Source organism: Tasmannia lanceolata, unplaced genomic scaffold (assembly GCF_043159265.1).
Source record: "Tasmannia lanceolata isolate RefF3 unplaced genomic scaffold, GAP_Taslan_0.1 ptg000037l, whole genome shotgun sequence".
NCBI lineage: Eukaryota > Viridiplantae > Streptophyta > Magnoliopsida > Canellales > Winteraceae > Tasmannia > Tasmannia lanceolata.
This window is the reverse complement of record NW_027518714.1, coordinates 13,448,607-13,463,430: the sequence shown is the minus strand read 5'-3', so window position 1 is coordinate 13,463,430 and position 14,824 is coordinate 13,448,607. Positions and strand designations below refer to the sequence as shown.

The following is a 14,824-nucleotide window of genomic DNA, read 5'->3' as shown; positions in this document are numbered from 1 at the left end:
TAAAAATTCTTTACATCAGATATAATTTCCATGCAATGCAAACATGTATCACTCTCCTAATTTTGGAGAAATGATAATTCCCATATTTCAGTTTGTCTATTTCGTGAAGAGCTAAAACGAGTTTTTTGTGCCACTCATTAGAGCAAAATTGAAAACCACATTTCATAAAAAACGACAAACAAAGGGGGGTGGAAATATCATTTCCCTAATTTTTGCCTCGTTCCCGTCTTTCAAACGCGAGAGAGGGAAAGAAGGGGAAGAGACCGTTTGGGTTCTCTTATTATTCATTTTTAACAAGTCTCTTCACACTGGTTTTAGGGTTAGGGTTAGGGCTAGGGTTTCTGGATCTCCCATTCAGATACCAAACCTAAATTTTCAGAACAAAAGCGTTACCTTTCCGTTTCCTTTCAAAATGGAGTTTGATTCATCTCTTGCATTCTGATTTCTGAAAACTGGCCTAGATCTATATTGTAAGTAAGAATTCCCCCCCCTCTCTTCTCTTGTGGTTTCTGTTCGTTTTCTTGCTTGAATTGCATCCGATAAACACACAAAAAAAGAGGGAAAACTAAAACCGTAGCACTAAAGTTAGAAACCCTAAACACCTCCAACACTTAGTTCCTAAACTTTAAACCCTTGATAATATTTTAATCTTGATCTTTCTTATATTAACTAGTTTGATTTTTTGAATGGATGCTGATTTTTTTTTTGTATACATGTTTTTATAGTTTTCATGTTCATACTAGTCTTCACTTAGGGGGAAAGATTAAAATGTTCATAATCTGTTTTGGTACATCCATAGTATTATATAAAACTTTGAGATTTTTCTTCTCTGTAAGGGTTTGAAAGTCCCTAGATTAGCATTTTAGCATTTGATGATCTTTATTAAATTTAGGGTTGTTTACATTTACACTAAAATGTCTGCAACACTTCCAAATTGCACTGGTAAATGCTGGCATTTTTGCTGCTTTGCTATTAAACGACGAGTTTAACTCTTCTCTCTGTGTTTGCTCTGCTGAATAATAATTGCAAGTAATACGACACGGTAATTAAACTTATTTAACATTCTGATATTTTTTTTTTGAATCATAATTCATTACATTACATTTTCATTTGCCTATTGCACGCACATGCATTTCTTCTTCTATTTTTTGGGAAATTTCTGGCAAATGACTACTTTAAATTGTGGCGCCCATAATATATATGAGGAAAGGGTTCCTGCGCTCGAGCGCAGATAAGCTCAAGTGCAGAAACAAGGGTGGGCCACATTGGCGGGGATCCAAAGCATTCATTTGATGGGCCTTTTCATGGATAGGGTGTCCACCAAAAATCAGCTCCATTGGATTACCATAGGGTGTCCATTTGTGGGCAAAAAATGGGCAGATTTGTGGACAAACAGTATCTGTCCATTTTTGGCCCCACAAATGGATACCCTAAGATGGTCCAATGGAGCTGATTTTTGTACACCCCCCATCCATGATGGGGCCTGTCAAATGAATGCTTAGGATCACCCCCCAATGCGGCCCCACCCCCCTTTCCAGCACTCGAGCGCAGGAACCCTTTTTTTTCTCTCTCTCTCTCTCTCTATATATATATATATATATATATATATATATATAGAGAGAGAGAGAGAGAGAGAGAGAGAGAGAGAGAGAGAGAGAGAGAAGTGTTTCTGCGAACGTGCGCAGGGAGCTCCCTGCGCACAAGTGGCTTAAAAAAGCCACCGATTGGTCGCTTTTTGTGGACCACGCAGAGGTGGATCCGCCATACAAACCAATCGGTGGCTTTTTAAGCCACTTGTGCGCAGGGAGCTCCCTGTGCAAGTGCGCATAAACACTTTCCTCTCTCTCTCTCTCTATACACACACACACACACACACACACACACACTAGTAAAAAACCCCGTGCACGGGCCGACAAAGAACTGTACAGACTACATCATAAGTTGATCCAAACCGTCCATGTGATGGAACACAACATCAATAGGTTGTATCCGTAAAATCATTTCCATAGGCTGATCTTAGCCCTTCCAATCTATAGAGGTTTTCCATAATCTATTGTTCGTCTGAAGGTGCCAGGAATTTGTAAATATTTTTACAGGTGTGCGGAATTCGTAATTTCCTCAAAAAATAAATAAGGAAAAGTAGTTTTTTCGTAATTGTCATATTTTGATACCTCTTCTTTGTAGTTTTTTCTGTAATTGTTATATCTAGGTACCCGTTGTCCGTAATTTCCCTCCCAAACTTTACTACGTAATGATTATTATTGCTAGCTTCTTTCTTTACGTATTATTGCTAGCAACCTTTCAAGAAATAGTATTTCCGTGCAGTTTTTCATCTAATAAGACAAATCTCTGAATACATACAATTTGCAAAGGATGGGCGAGACATAGCGTTTGGAGAAGCTGGCTAGCAAATCAAGATTCAAAATTACCAGCGAGGTGTTAATGCCACAGATTTTGCAAATAATTCCGAACATTCATACCTTTTTTACCCTCACATAGATAGTATGTACAGATATGTGGGGAGGGCAAAAAATGGTAAAAATCATCCACATTGACGTGTTAAATGGACAAAATTCTCTCCTTTTCTCTTATGCTATATAGTAGTGTGTGTGTGTATATATATATATATATATATATATATATATATATATATATATATAATGTTAGGTACCTTACCAATATGCTAAAAGCTCCAGAGCTGATGGAACGTGCTAGGCAAAGCCCTTTAAACATGTCCCATACCAGGCCGGGTCCCACCCAGTCCCATATCTAGGCGGGCCCCCACTTAGGATCGTCACATTCCACAACGCTTCATCATCCGCCGTCCTCGGCGGCCCACTCTGTGACGGCTTTCACTTTGGCCTTTTTTCTAGGTAGCCCTTTCCATAGGTCGCCCCTTCCGTGACTCGAACACGGGACGTGGTGGCTGCTCTGATACCAAATGTTAGGTACCTTACCGATACGCCAAAAGCTCCAGAGCTGATGGAACACGTTAGGCAAAGCCCTTTAAACCTGTCCCATACCAGGTTGGGTCCCACCCGGTCCCATACCTAGGCGGGCCCCCACTTAGGATCGTTACATATAACCTTGGAAAGATAGGCGTTAAAATTTAGGCCATAATACAGATTGAAAATATTGGATTATAATAGTTCTAAAAATCAATTCTTTAGGTAGATCCCCTTGTCCCCAATACAAGTGTTGGTGTGATGTAAGACTGCATTGTGCAAGAGTATCTGAATCTGGTAGTAGCCTGAATTCATTTAAATAATTAACCCAAATTATCTTCCAAAATCCTAATGAATGCTAAAAGAACCTTGTTCATGTTGGAATGATCAGATGTGTTATCTACCATCAAAGAAAGTTCCCTTTTTGAAGAAATTAACATTCTTTATTAAAGAATCAGAAGAGAGAAACTTTAAAGAGGAAAACTATTGTAACGACCCGTTTTCCGTCGAGTCGCTACGAGCAAAAGAAAGTAAAAATCATGGAAATAATTTTTTTTTTTTTTTACAAGCATCAACCACGATAGAATCTTATTACAACTTGAATATGTCTTATTATAACAAAGTATCGATAGAAATGGTAAATGACGCAAGGCGTCAAAATGCAAAGACTCCAGGAATAAACTCTCTGATCACACAGTCCCTTATCCCATGGTTCCTTCATTTGCAAATGCTCCGCCTTCTAATGCCTCAACTCCTGTGGTGGAGGAATCAACGTCAGAGCAGGGTCATCCAGAGACCGAGCAAAGTAAAAGAGACAATAATAACAGTGCATACAATATAATCCACATCCTCAATAATGTCTAGAAACAATATCATAAAGATTACAATGCCCATGGCAATATAAATAAAAGCAATGACAATAATTTCAATTTATACTATGTATGCAACAATTATGAGACAGCACATTCCCCAGGTACATCCGGCTTTTCCCCCATTTATTTTTCGGTCAGTTCTTTTCTGACTTTTTCATTTTATTTTTCTGCCGGTGTCCTTGCCGCACGACTACCCACTACCCCTGTCTGAAGGTAGTGACGTTATGGACTTGGATTACGGTCTCGCATTTGCCGAGCCGGGGATACTATCCCTCGGGGATACTTTCCCTTTTTGGTTGGTTTGCCAACGAAAGGCAGTACACGCTTCTCGCGTTGGCCTTTGGACCTTAGGTCCCAGGATGATTCCACCACACCCTTAAGTTCCCCTTCACTCTACCCCATGTATGCAACATGTATGGAATTACTTACCTTTGCCTTTCTTCCTGCATTCATTTGATTCCAGGCAAGCGAGTATAAATTCACTAAGCAGGTATTTATCAAGCAATTTATAAGCAGAGCTATATTGCATAGACAATTATATTGAATACCATTACAAGACAAGGTCTAGCTGTCACCTGCCTTTTCAAACTTGGAAATGTGAGTGAAATTAGAACCTGAAAAGTCCCAATAGAGTAGGAAATGATTATCCTGAAAATAAGACCACACATACCATTATTTGTATAGTGGTTTATGCGAATACTTATACCCCATTTCTGTCAGATTTGGATTCAAGAATTACTACACCAAAAGCTCATAAATCTGGTATGTTTGGAACCCAAAAACACCCACACGTACAGTGTATAAATCTGTCCTGTTTTGGGCTCGGAGATACACACACATACAGTACATAAATCTGTCCCGTTTTTGGATTCAAGAATTACACACCCAAAGCTCATAAATCTGGTATGTTTGGAACCCAAAAACACCCACACGTACAGTGTATAAATCTGTCCTGTTTTGGGCTCGGAGATACACACACATACAGTACATAAATCTGTCCCGTTTTTGGATTCAAGAATTACACACCCAAAGCTCATAAATCTGGTATGTTTGGAACCCAAAAACACCCACACGTACAGTGTATAAATCTGTCCTGTTTTGGGCTCGGAGATACACACACATACAGTACATAAATCTGTCCCGTTTTTGGATTCAAGAATTACACACCCAAAGCTCATAAATCTGGTATGTTTGGAACCCAAAAACACCCACACGTACAGTGTATAAATCTGTCCTGTTTTGGGCTCGGAGATACACACACATACAGTACATAAATCTGTCCCGTTTTTGGAGACATAAGATGCTCTCATTTTCAAACACAACCTGGCCCACTTTTGGTCCTAAAATCTTCGACCAACAGTGTGAAAATCTGGTCCCATTTGGACCTCAATACTTATATATATATATAGAACATAAATCTGGACATATTTGGTGATCTCGTTTAAGGTACAAAACAGTACTAGGATTTAAATTTTATAATTAAAATCTATAGATATATACGTACATGTAAGCACAAATTAAATATATACAAATTTCAGGTTTAAACCTAAGTGTATATGCCCATGTAATACAATAGATATTTCAGATTAAATACGGTAAATCAGGCACATAATTTCGCATATATCAATGTAAATATAATTTTTTTTTTTTTGATTTAACTATATAACAGTACGCACGTATTCATATGGTTAGGTAAGTCTCCTCCTTGTCTTTTCTTCCTCTCCCTCTATTCTTCTTTTCTTTCTTATTTTCTTATTTATTTTGTTTTGAACGAGTCTCTCTCTCTCTCTCTCTCTCTGCTGAAATTTTGGGCGTGAGAGGAAAGAGAAGACAAGGTCACGATTGTATATGCCCCTCCTTTTGCCTAGTTTCATTTGTTTACAACAACCTTAATTATTTATTTTTAACAGAGATATGGGTTTTGCATATGATGAAATCGTGAGATTTGAGCATGGTTTTTGTGATACATGAGATGTGAAAATCCAAGAATTTAAAAATAAAGACACTTACTTGTTGTAAAAGAATGATAGAGGTTGAAGAAGAATAGAAGGACCAATGGTTTCTTCTCTCTATTTCCTTACTTCTCTTTTCTTTCTTTTCTTTTCTTTTTTTTTCTTCTCTTCTTTTTTTTTTCTTCTTTTCTTTCTCTATTTATAGATGTATTTTCACCCACCATCTTCTTAAAATAAGATTAACAATAATGATTTCACCCACCATTAACAATAATGATTTCACCCACCATCTTCTTAAATAAGATTAACAATAATGATTTCTCCCACCATCTTCTTAAATAAGATTAACAATAATGATTTCTCCCACCATTAACAATAATGATTTCACCTACCATCTTCTTAAATAAGATTAACAATAATGATTTCTCCCACCATCTTCTTAAATAAGATTAACAATAATGATTTCTCCCACCATCTTCAACTACTCTCTTAAATTAAGACTAACAATAATAATTAATCTCATTAATTATTATTTTTATTGGTAAGTGCAACTATAGTGGTTGTGGCGTGACCCGCTATTTGTGGGTCCTGCTTGTTGTGGGGCCCGCTGATGTGGGACCCGCTTGTGTGGGACCCGCTGATGTGGGACCCGTTTGTGTGGGACCCGCTTATGTGGGACCCACTGTAAATAGTAATTTTTGAAAAGTGACTATTTGGTAATGCCGATGATTACTCACCTATATATTTTTACCGGTTATTACATTCTACCCCCCTTAAAAAAAAAATTTCGTCCTCGAAATTCCTCTTTATCACTAAATAACTAAAAGCGTACCTCCAAATAATTCTGGAAAATTTTTCTGGATATCCGATTCTCGCTCCCAAGTAGTCTCATTAGCGCCATGGTGACGCCAAAGTACTCTGACAAGGGGAATCGACTTGTTCCGCAAAACTCTATCCTTGCGCTCCAGAATGCGCACAGGCCCTTCCGAAAAGGACCAATCACCCTGAAGCTCCACCTCGTCCTCTTCTAGCACGTGAGAAGGGTCGGGATGATATAGACGAAGCATGGATACATGAAATACGTTATGCATCCTATCAAGGTTTGGAGGTAATTCCAACTCATAAGCTCGAGATCCAACTTGTTTAGAGATGCGATAAGGCCCGATGTAACGAGGGCTCAACTTACCTTTCCTGCCGAACCGCATAACCGCTTTGAAAGGCGAGATTTTAACAAAAACCATATCTCCTTCAGCGAACTCGAGTTCTCTACGCCGCTGATCGGCATAGCTCTTCTGCCTACTCTGAGCTGTCTTTAACCTTTCCCTGATCAAGGTTACTTTCTCAGAAGTTTCTTCCACCAATTTCGGCCCAAGCAACTGCCTTTCACCAACTTCAACCCAACACAATGGTGATCTACAAGCACGACCATAAAGAGCCTCGAAGGGAGCCATCTGAATACTTTGCTGATAACTGTTATTATAAGCAAATTCGACTAGGGGCAAATGACGCTCCCAGTCTCCCCCAAAATCGAGAATACAGGCTCTCAATAGGTCCTCCACAATCTGGTTCACCCTCTCGGTCTGACCATCCGTCTGAGGATGATAGGCCGTGCTAAAATTTAGCTTTGACCCCAAAGCCTCATGCAACCCATGCCAAAACTTAGAAGTGAACCTGGTGTCCCTGTCTGATACTATAGAAGTAGGTACTCCATGCAATCTGATAATTTGAGCTACATACACCTCAGCCAACTTGTTCAAAGTCCAAGTCTTTTTCATGGCAATAAAATGTGCAGATTTGGTGAGACGATCAACAATTACCCAGATGCTATCACAACCGTTCTTGGTTTTGGGCAAACCCATGATGAAGTCCATAGAAATGCTATCCCACTTCCACATGGGTATTTCCAAAGGCTTTAGAGTGCCTCCAGGTTTCTGATGCTCAATCTTTATTTTTTGACAAGTCAAACATTTCGAAACATAGCTAGCCACTTCTCTTTTCATTCCGCTCCACCAGAAGTTTCTTTTCAAATCATGATACATCTTGGTGCTACCCGGGTGAATGGTGTAGCGAGACTTATGAGCCTCATCCAAGATACTCCTTCTGAGATCTTCTTTAGCTGGCACACATATCCTGTCTTTAAAGTACAAGAAACCGTCTGCCCCAATTGAAAAGTCTGGTCTGGAATCTACTTCTTTCTTCAACTTGATCAACTCTGCATCATCTGCTTGAGCCGCCTTTATCGACTCCAAAAAGTCTGACTGAACTCGAAAATTTGCTAAGACTGATTTTTCACCCACTTTGCAAATATCCAGAGTCAAATCTCTAAACTGTTCAAGAAGTTTCCACTCTTCCATCAGTAAGCATGCAAGTTTAGCACATCCTTGCCTACTGAGAGCATCGGCAACCACATTGGCTTTACCTGGATGGTAGCTCAATGTAAAATCGTAGTCTTTTAAGAACTCAAGCCACCTCCTCTGGCGCATATTTAATTCTTTCTGATCAAACAGGTATTTGAGGCTTTTGTGGTCCGTAAAAACCTCAAACTTCACACCATACAAATAATGACGCCAGATCCTGAGCGCAAAAACCACAGCTGCCAATTCTAAGTCATGGATAGGGTAATTTACCTCATGCCGCTTCAACTGCCGTGAGCCATATGCAATCACCTTCCCATCCTGCATAAGTACACAACCTAACCCCTTTATGGAAGCATCGCTATAAATAACAAAATCCATTCCTTCAGAAGGAAGGACAAGAACAGGTGACGAAGTCAACCTCTTCTTCAATTCCTGGAAACTGAGCTCACACTCCTCTGCCCAAATAAACTTGACATTCTTTCTAGTCAACTTGGTAAGAGGACCAGCCAATGCCGAAAATCCCTCAACAAATTTTCGGTAATAACCAGCTAGCCCCAAGAAACTCCTGACTTCAGTTGCGCTAGACGGCTGTTTCCAATGCAACACTGCCTCGACTTTAGCTGGGTCCACCGAGATGCCCTCCTTAGAGACCACATGACCTAGGAATGTCACGCTCTCTAACCAAAATTCGCACTTCGAAAACTTGGCAAACAAATGATTCTGCCTCAAAGTTTCAAGTGCTCTTCTCAGATGCTCTGCATGATCTTCCTTGGACTTAGAATAAATGAGTATATCATCAATAAATACTACAATGAACTGATCTAAGAAGGGTTTGAAGATCCTGTTCATTATATCCATAAAGATAGCTGGAGCATTAGTCAATCCAAATGGCATTACCATGAATTCAAAATGACCGTATCGGGTCCTGAAAGCTGTCTTGGATATGTCCTCATCTTTGACACGAAGCTGATGATACCCTGATCTGAGATCAATCTTAGAAAAATGACAAGCTCCCTGCAACTGGTCAAAAAGATCGTCGATCCTAGGCAAAGGATAACGATTTTTTATAGTAACCTTATTCAGTTGCCGATAATCGATGCACAAACGGAGGCTGCCATCCTTCTTTTTAACAAATAGAACAGGAGCACCCCACGGCGAAGAACTTGGCCTGATGAATCCTTTCTCGAGCAACTCAGACAACTGTTCCTTCAATTCCTTCAACTCGGCAGGGGCCATCCGATAAGGTGCTTTGGAAATGGGTAAGGTTCCTGGCTCGAGAGCAATGGTGAAGTCGATCTCCCTGTGGGGAGGCAACTCCGTGAGATCCTCTGGAAAAACATCAAGGAATTCACTCACCACGGGAATATCAGCTGTTGATAACCCTACACCATCATCTTCTTTCTTCACATACGCCAAGAAACCTTCACATCCCTTACTTAACATTTTCTGGGCCCTTAATGCAGCAATAATTTTGATCTTGCCAGGGCGCTTCACACCCTCAAACAAGAATTCTTCCTCTCCGGGTATTCTGAACACCACTACCTTATGGAAACAATCCACACTGGCGTGATAAGACGCCAACCAGTCCATGCCTAAGATGACCTGGAAGTCATTCATATTCAGTAATACAAGGTTTCCCAAAAGCTCCCGGTCCTCAATTTTAATTTTGCAACCCTTACATACCAAGTTAGTAATTACTACATCACCTACTGGTGTGACCACTCTCAACGGATGTAGTAAGGGTACAGGAGATAAAGCTAATTCTCGAACAAAATCAGGCGATATAAATGATAATGTAGAGCCAGAATCAAATAAGACATGAACAGATATACCATTAACGAGAAGCTGACCTTCGATAACTGCATCAGATGCTTCAGCATCGCGCTGACTTAAGGCAAAGACCCGATTGATAGGAGCTTGGGGTGCATTTCTTCCTTGAACTGGTATGAGATTTGGGTTTCCCCTCCACTGATTTTGCTGCTGCGGCTGGTATGGAGGTCTAGGAAGAGCCTGCTGTTGCTGCTGATATGGCTGTCTAGCATACTGCTGGCGCTTCTTCTTAGGGCAATCCCTCTGCTTATGGTTGGGATCTCCACAATTGAAACAGACATTCATTGCTTTCCAACACTGGCCTGAATGGAATTTTCCGCAAAGAGAGCACAAGGTCTTGGATTGCGAACCACCATCCGTCCTCTGCTTTTTGGGTGGGGGTCCCTGATTCCTGCTAATAATAGATTGAGATCTAGCTGCCTGTACTGACTTCTCACAGTCTTCCGCCACTTCGGCCTTTTCACAGGCCTCTGCCAAGGTCCTAGAACCAAGGTTAACGATACTCGCCTTAATGGAAGGACGAAGACCGCTAACAAATTTTCTAACCTTATCATTTTCTGTCGCTGCATAACCCGGGGCATAGCGCGACAAAGCCCTAAACTTGGCCCCATATCGAGCCACCGTCAACGTTCCCTGCTTCAGTTCTGCAAACTGTCCTGCTAACTGGTCCTTGATATGCGAAGGGAAAAATTGATTGTTGAATCGTGATTTGAACTGGTCCCAAGTTTCGTTCCTAACCGTCGGGTAATTTTCTTCTACTGTTTGCCACCAAACACCGGCATCGTCTTTTAGTTGGAATGATGCAAGGCGGATCCTTTGAGTATCAGTGCAATTCATCACTGCGAAGATCCTTTCCATTTCAACTAACCAATGGTCAGCTGCTAAGGGTTCTCCTTCTCCATTAAATTCAGAGGGATGGTAGTCCCTGAACTGTCTATGGACTTGAGTGGTATCCTCATGATATCTTGGCTCCTGACGAGTCCCAATGCTCGCTGCAATGGCCTGAAGAGCTGCTTGATTTGCCTCTTGATTTGTCCTGAGGATTTCAGCCAGTAATTGTAGGTCATCTTGATTCTGATCCTGAGTTGGGCCCTGGGTATTGTTGTCAGGCGCAGGAGCTTGGTTAGTGTTGCCATTACTGCCAGTTTGCTTCCTTCTTGAATACATCTATAAGATACAAGAATACATGGAATGAGGAGAAAACTATGGGTCAGAACGAAATCTCTTTATTTCACAACTAAATTTCGAGGTACCATGAAGTTTCTAATCAATTGTTTACTTACTAAGGTTTTTAGGGTAGTTCTCCTATCTCGTTCGAATTCTCGGTTGACCTTAAAGGTGTGACATATCATATGTCACCTATTACCTATCTAACCCAAATTAACGACTCAACCCACAAGCACCAGATTTTCCGTAAAACCTGGCTCTGATACCACAACTGTAACGACCCGTTTTCCGTCGAGTCGCTACGAGCAAAAGAAAGTAAAAATCATGGAAATAATTTTTTTTTTTTTTACAAGCATCAACCACGATAGAATCTTATTACAACTTGAATATGTCTTATTATAACAAAGTATCGATAGAAATGGTAAATGACGCAAGGCGTCAAAATGCAAAGACTCCAGGAATAAACTCTCTGATCACACAGTCCCTTATCCCATGGTTCCTTCATTTGCAAATGCTCCGCCTTCTAATGCCTCAACTCCTGTGGTGGAGGAATCAACGTCAGAGCAGGGTCATCCAGAGACCGAGCAAAGTAAAAGAGACAATAATAACAGTGCATACAATATAATCCACATCCTCAATAATGTCTAGAAACAATATCATAAAGATTACAATGCCCATGGCAATATAAATAAAAGCAATGACAATAATTTCAATTTATACTATGTATGCAACAATTATGAGACAGCACATTCCCCAGGTACATCCGGCTTTTCCCCCATTTATTTTTCGGTCAGTTCTTTTCTGACTTTTTCATTTTATTTTTCTGCCGGTGTCCTTGCCGCACGACTACCCACTACCCCTGTCTGAAGGTAGTGACGTTATGGACTTGGATTACGGTCTCGCATTTGCCGAGCCGGGGATACTATCCCTCGGGGATACTTTCCCTTTTTGGTTGGTTTGCCAACGAAAGGCAGTACACGCTTCTCGCGTTGGCCTTTGGACCTTAGGTCCCAGGATGATTCCACCACACCCTTAAGTTCCCCTTCACTCTACCCCATGTATGCAACATGTATGGAATTACTTACCTTTGCCTTTCTTCCTGCATTCATTTGATTCCAGGCAAGCGAGTATAAATTCACTAAGCAGGTATTTATCAAGCAATTTATAAGCAGAGCTATATTGCATAGACAATTATATTGAATACCATTACAAGACAAGGTCTAGCTGTCACCTGCCTTTTCAAACTTGGAAATGTGAGTGAAATTAGAACCTGAAAAGTCCCAATAGAGTAGGAAATGATTATCCTGAAAATAAGACCACACATACCATTATTTGTATAGTGGTTTATGCGAATACTTATACCCCATTTCTGTCAGATTTGGATTCAAGAATTACTACACCAAAAGCTCATAAATCTGGTATGTTTGGAACCCAAAAACACCCACACGTACAGTGTATAAATCTGTCCTGTTTTGGGCTCGGAGATACACACACATACAGTACATAAATCTGTCCCGTTTTTGGATTCAAGAATTACACACCCAAAGCTCATAAATCTGGTATGTTTGGAACCCAAAAACACCCACACGTACAGTGTATAAATCTGTCCTGTTTTGGGCTCGGAGATACACACACATACAGTACATAAATCTGTCCCGTTTTTGGATTCAAGAATTACACACCCAAAGCTCATAAATCTGGTATGTTTGGAACCCAAAAACACCCACACGTACAGTGTATAAATCTGTCCTGTTTTGGGCTCGGAGATACACACACATACAGTACATAAATCTGTCCCGTTTTTGGATTCAAGAATTACACACCCAAAGCTCATAAATCTGGTATGTTTGGAACCCAAAAACACCCACACGTACAGTGTATAAATCTGTCCTGTTTTGGGCTCGGAGATACACACACATACAGTACATAAATCTGTCCCGTTTTTGGAGACATAAGATGCTCTCATTTTCAAACACAACCTGGCCCACTTTTGGTCCTAAAATCTTCGACCAACAGTGTGAAAATCTGGTCCCATTTGGACCTCAATACTTATATATATATATAGAACATAAATCTGGACATATTTGGTGATCTCGTTTAAGGTACAAAACAGTACTAGGATTTAAATTTTATAATTAAAATCTATAGATATATACGTACATGTAAGCACAAATTAAATATATACAAATTTCAGGTTTAAACCTAAGTGTATATGCCCATGTAATACAATAGATATTTCAGATTAAATACGGTAAATCAGGCACATAATTTCGCATATATCAATGTAAATATAATTTTTTTTTTTTTGATTTAACTATATAACAGTACGCACGTATTCATATGGTTAGGTAAGTCTCCTCCTTGTCTTTTCTTCCTCTCCCTCTATTCTTCTTTTCTTTCTTATTTTCTTATTTATTTTGTTTTGAACGAGTCTCTCTCTCTCTCTCTCTCTGCTGAAATTTTGGGCGTGAGAGGAAAGAGAAGACAAGGTCACGATTGTATATGCCCCTCCTTTTGCCTAGTTTCATTTGTTTACAACAACCTTAATTATTTATTTTTAACAGAGATATGGGTTTTGCATATGATGAAATCGTGAGATTTGAGCATGGTTTTTGTGATACATGAGATGTGAAAATCCAAGAATTTAAAAATAAAGACACTTACTTGTTGTAAAAGAATGATAGAGGTTGAAGAAGAATAGAAGGACCAATGGTTTCTTCTCTCTATTTCCTTACTTCTCTTTTCTTTCTTTTCTTTTTTTTTTTTTTCTTCTCTTTTTTTTTTTTTCTTCTTTTCTTTCTCTATTTATAGATGTATTTTCACCCACCATCTTCTTAAAATAAGATTAACAATAATGATTTCACCCACCATTAACAATAATGATTTCACCCACCATCTTCTTAAATAAGATTAACAATAATGATTTCTCCCACCATCTTCTTAAATAAGATTAACAATAATGATTTCTCCCACCATTAACAATAATGATTTCACCCACCATCTTCTTAAATAAGATTAACAATAATGATTTCTCCCACCATCTTCTTAAATAAGATTAACAATAATGATTTCTCCCACCATCTTCAACTACTCTCTTAAATTAAGACTAACAATAATAATTAATCTCATTAATTATTATTTTTATTGGTAAGTGCAACTATAGTGGTTGTGGCGTGACCCGCTATTTGTGGGTCCTGCTTGTTGTGGGGCCCGCTGATGTGGGACCCGCTTGTGTGGGACCCGCTGATGTGGGACCCGTTTGTGTGGGACCCGCTAATGTGGGACCCGCTTATGTGGGACCCACTGTAAATAGTAATTTTTGAAAAGTGACTATTTGGTAATGCCGATGATTACTCACCTATATATTTTTACCGGTTATTACAACTATCCAGCGTAGGGATCTAACTATCAAAGAAAGTATCCTCAACTTGAGATCTTGAACATGAGCTGTTCAACCTTGACTAACAGAGTTGGCTCTCGTAGGTGAGTTTAAAGAATAGTTTCCAGAGGGGAAAGTGAATGCAAGAAGTGATGCGGGAAGCAGAAGCAGGAGGTGAGGGCTCTTGACAAGAGAAAATGCTAGAAGCACTTAGGAAGCTAGAGAGAATGCAAAGAGACAAGTATGTGGACAGTGTCATGGGAAGTGAAAATGAAGCATGTGAGAAGCATTATTCAAAGTCAGCAAGAAGCTTATTGGAAGA

At 39.7% G+C, this 14,824-nt stretch overlaps 1 long non-coding RNA gene across 1 annotated transcript in view; it reads left to right on the top strand.

Annotated features, from left to right (window-relative positions):
- The first annotated feature begins 231 nt into the window (after nucleotides 1-231).
- LOC143860115 (uncharacterized) overlaps nucleotides 232-14,824 on the top strand; it is a 39,466-nt gene continuing 24,873 nt past the window's right edge. Inside the window, exon 1 of the long non-coding RNA XR_013239600.1 lies at nucleotides 232-470. This is a non-coding gene — a long non-coding RNA (uncharacterized LOC143860115). The remainder of the gene's footprint in view (nucleotides 471-14,824) is intronic.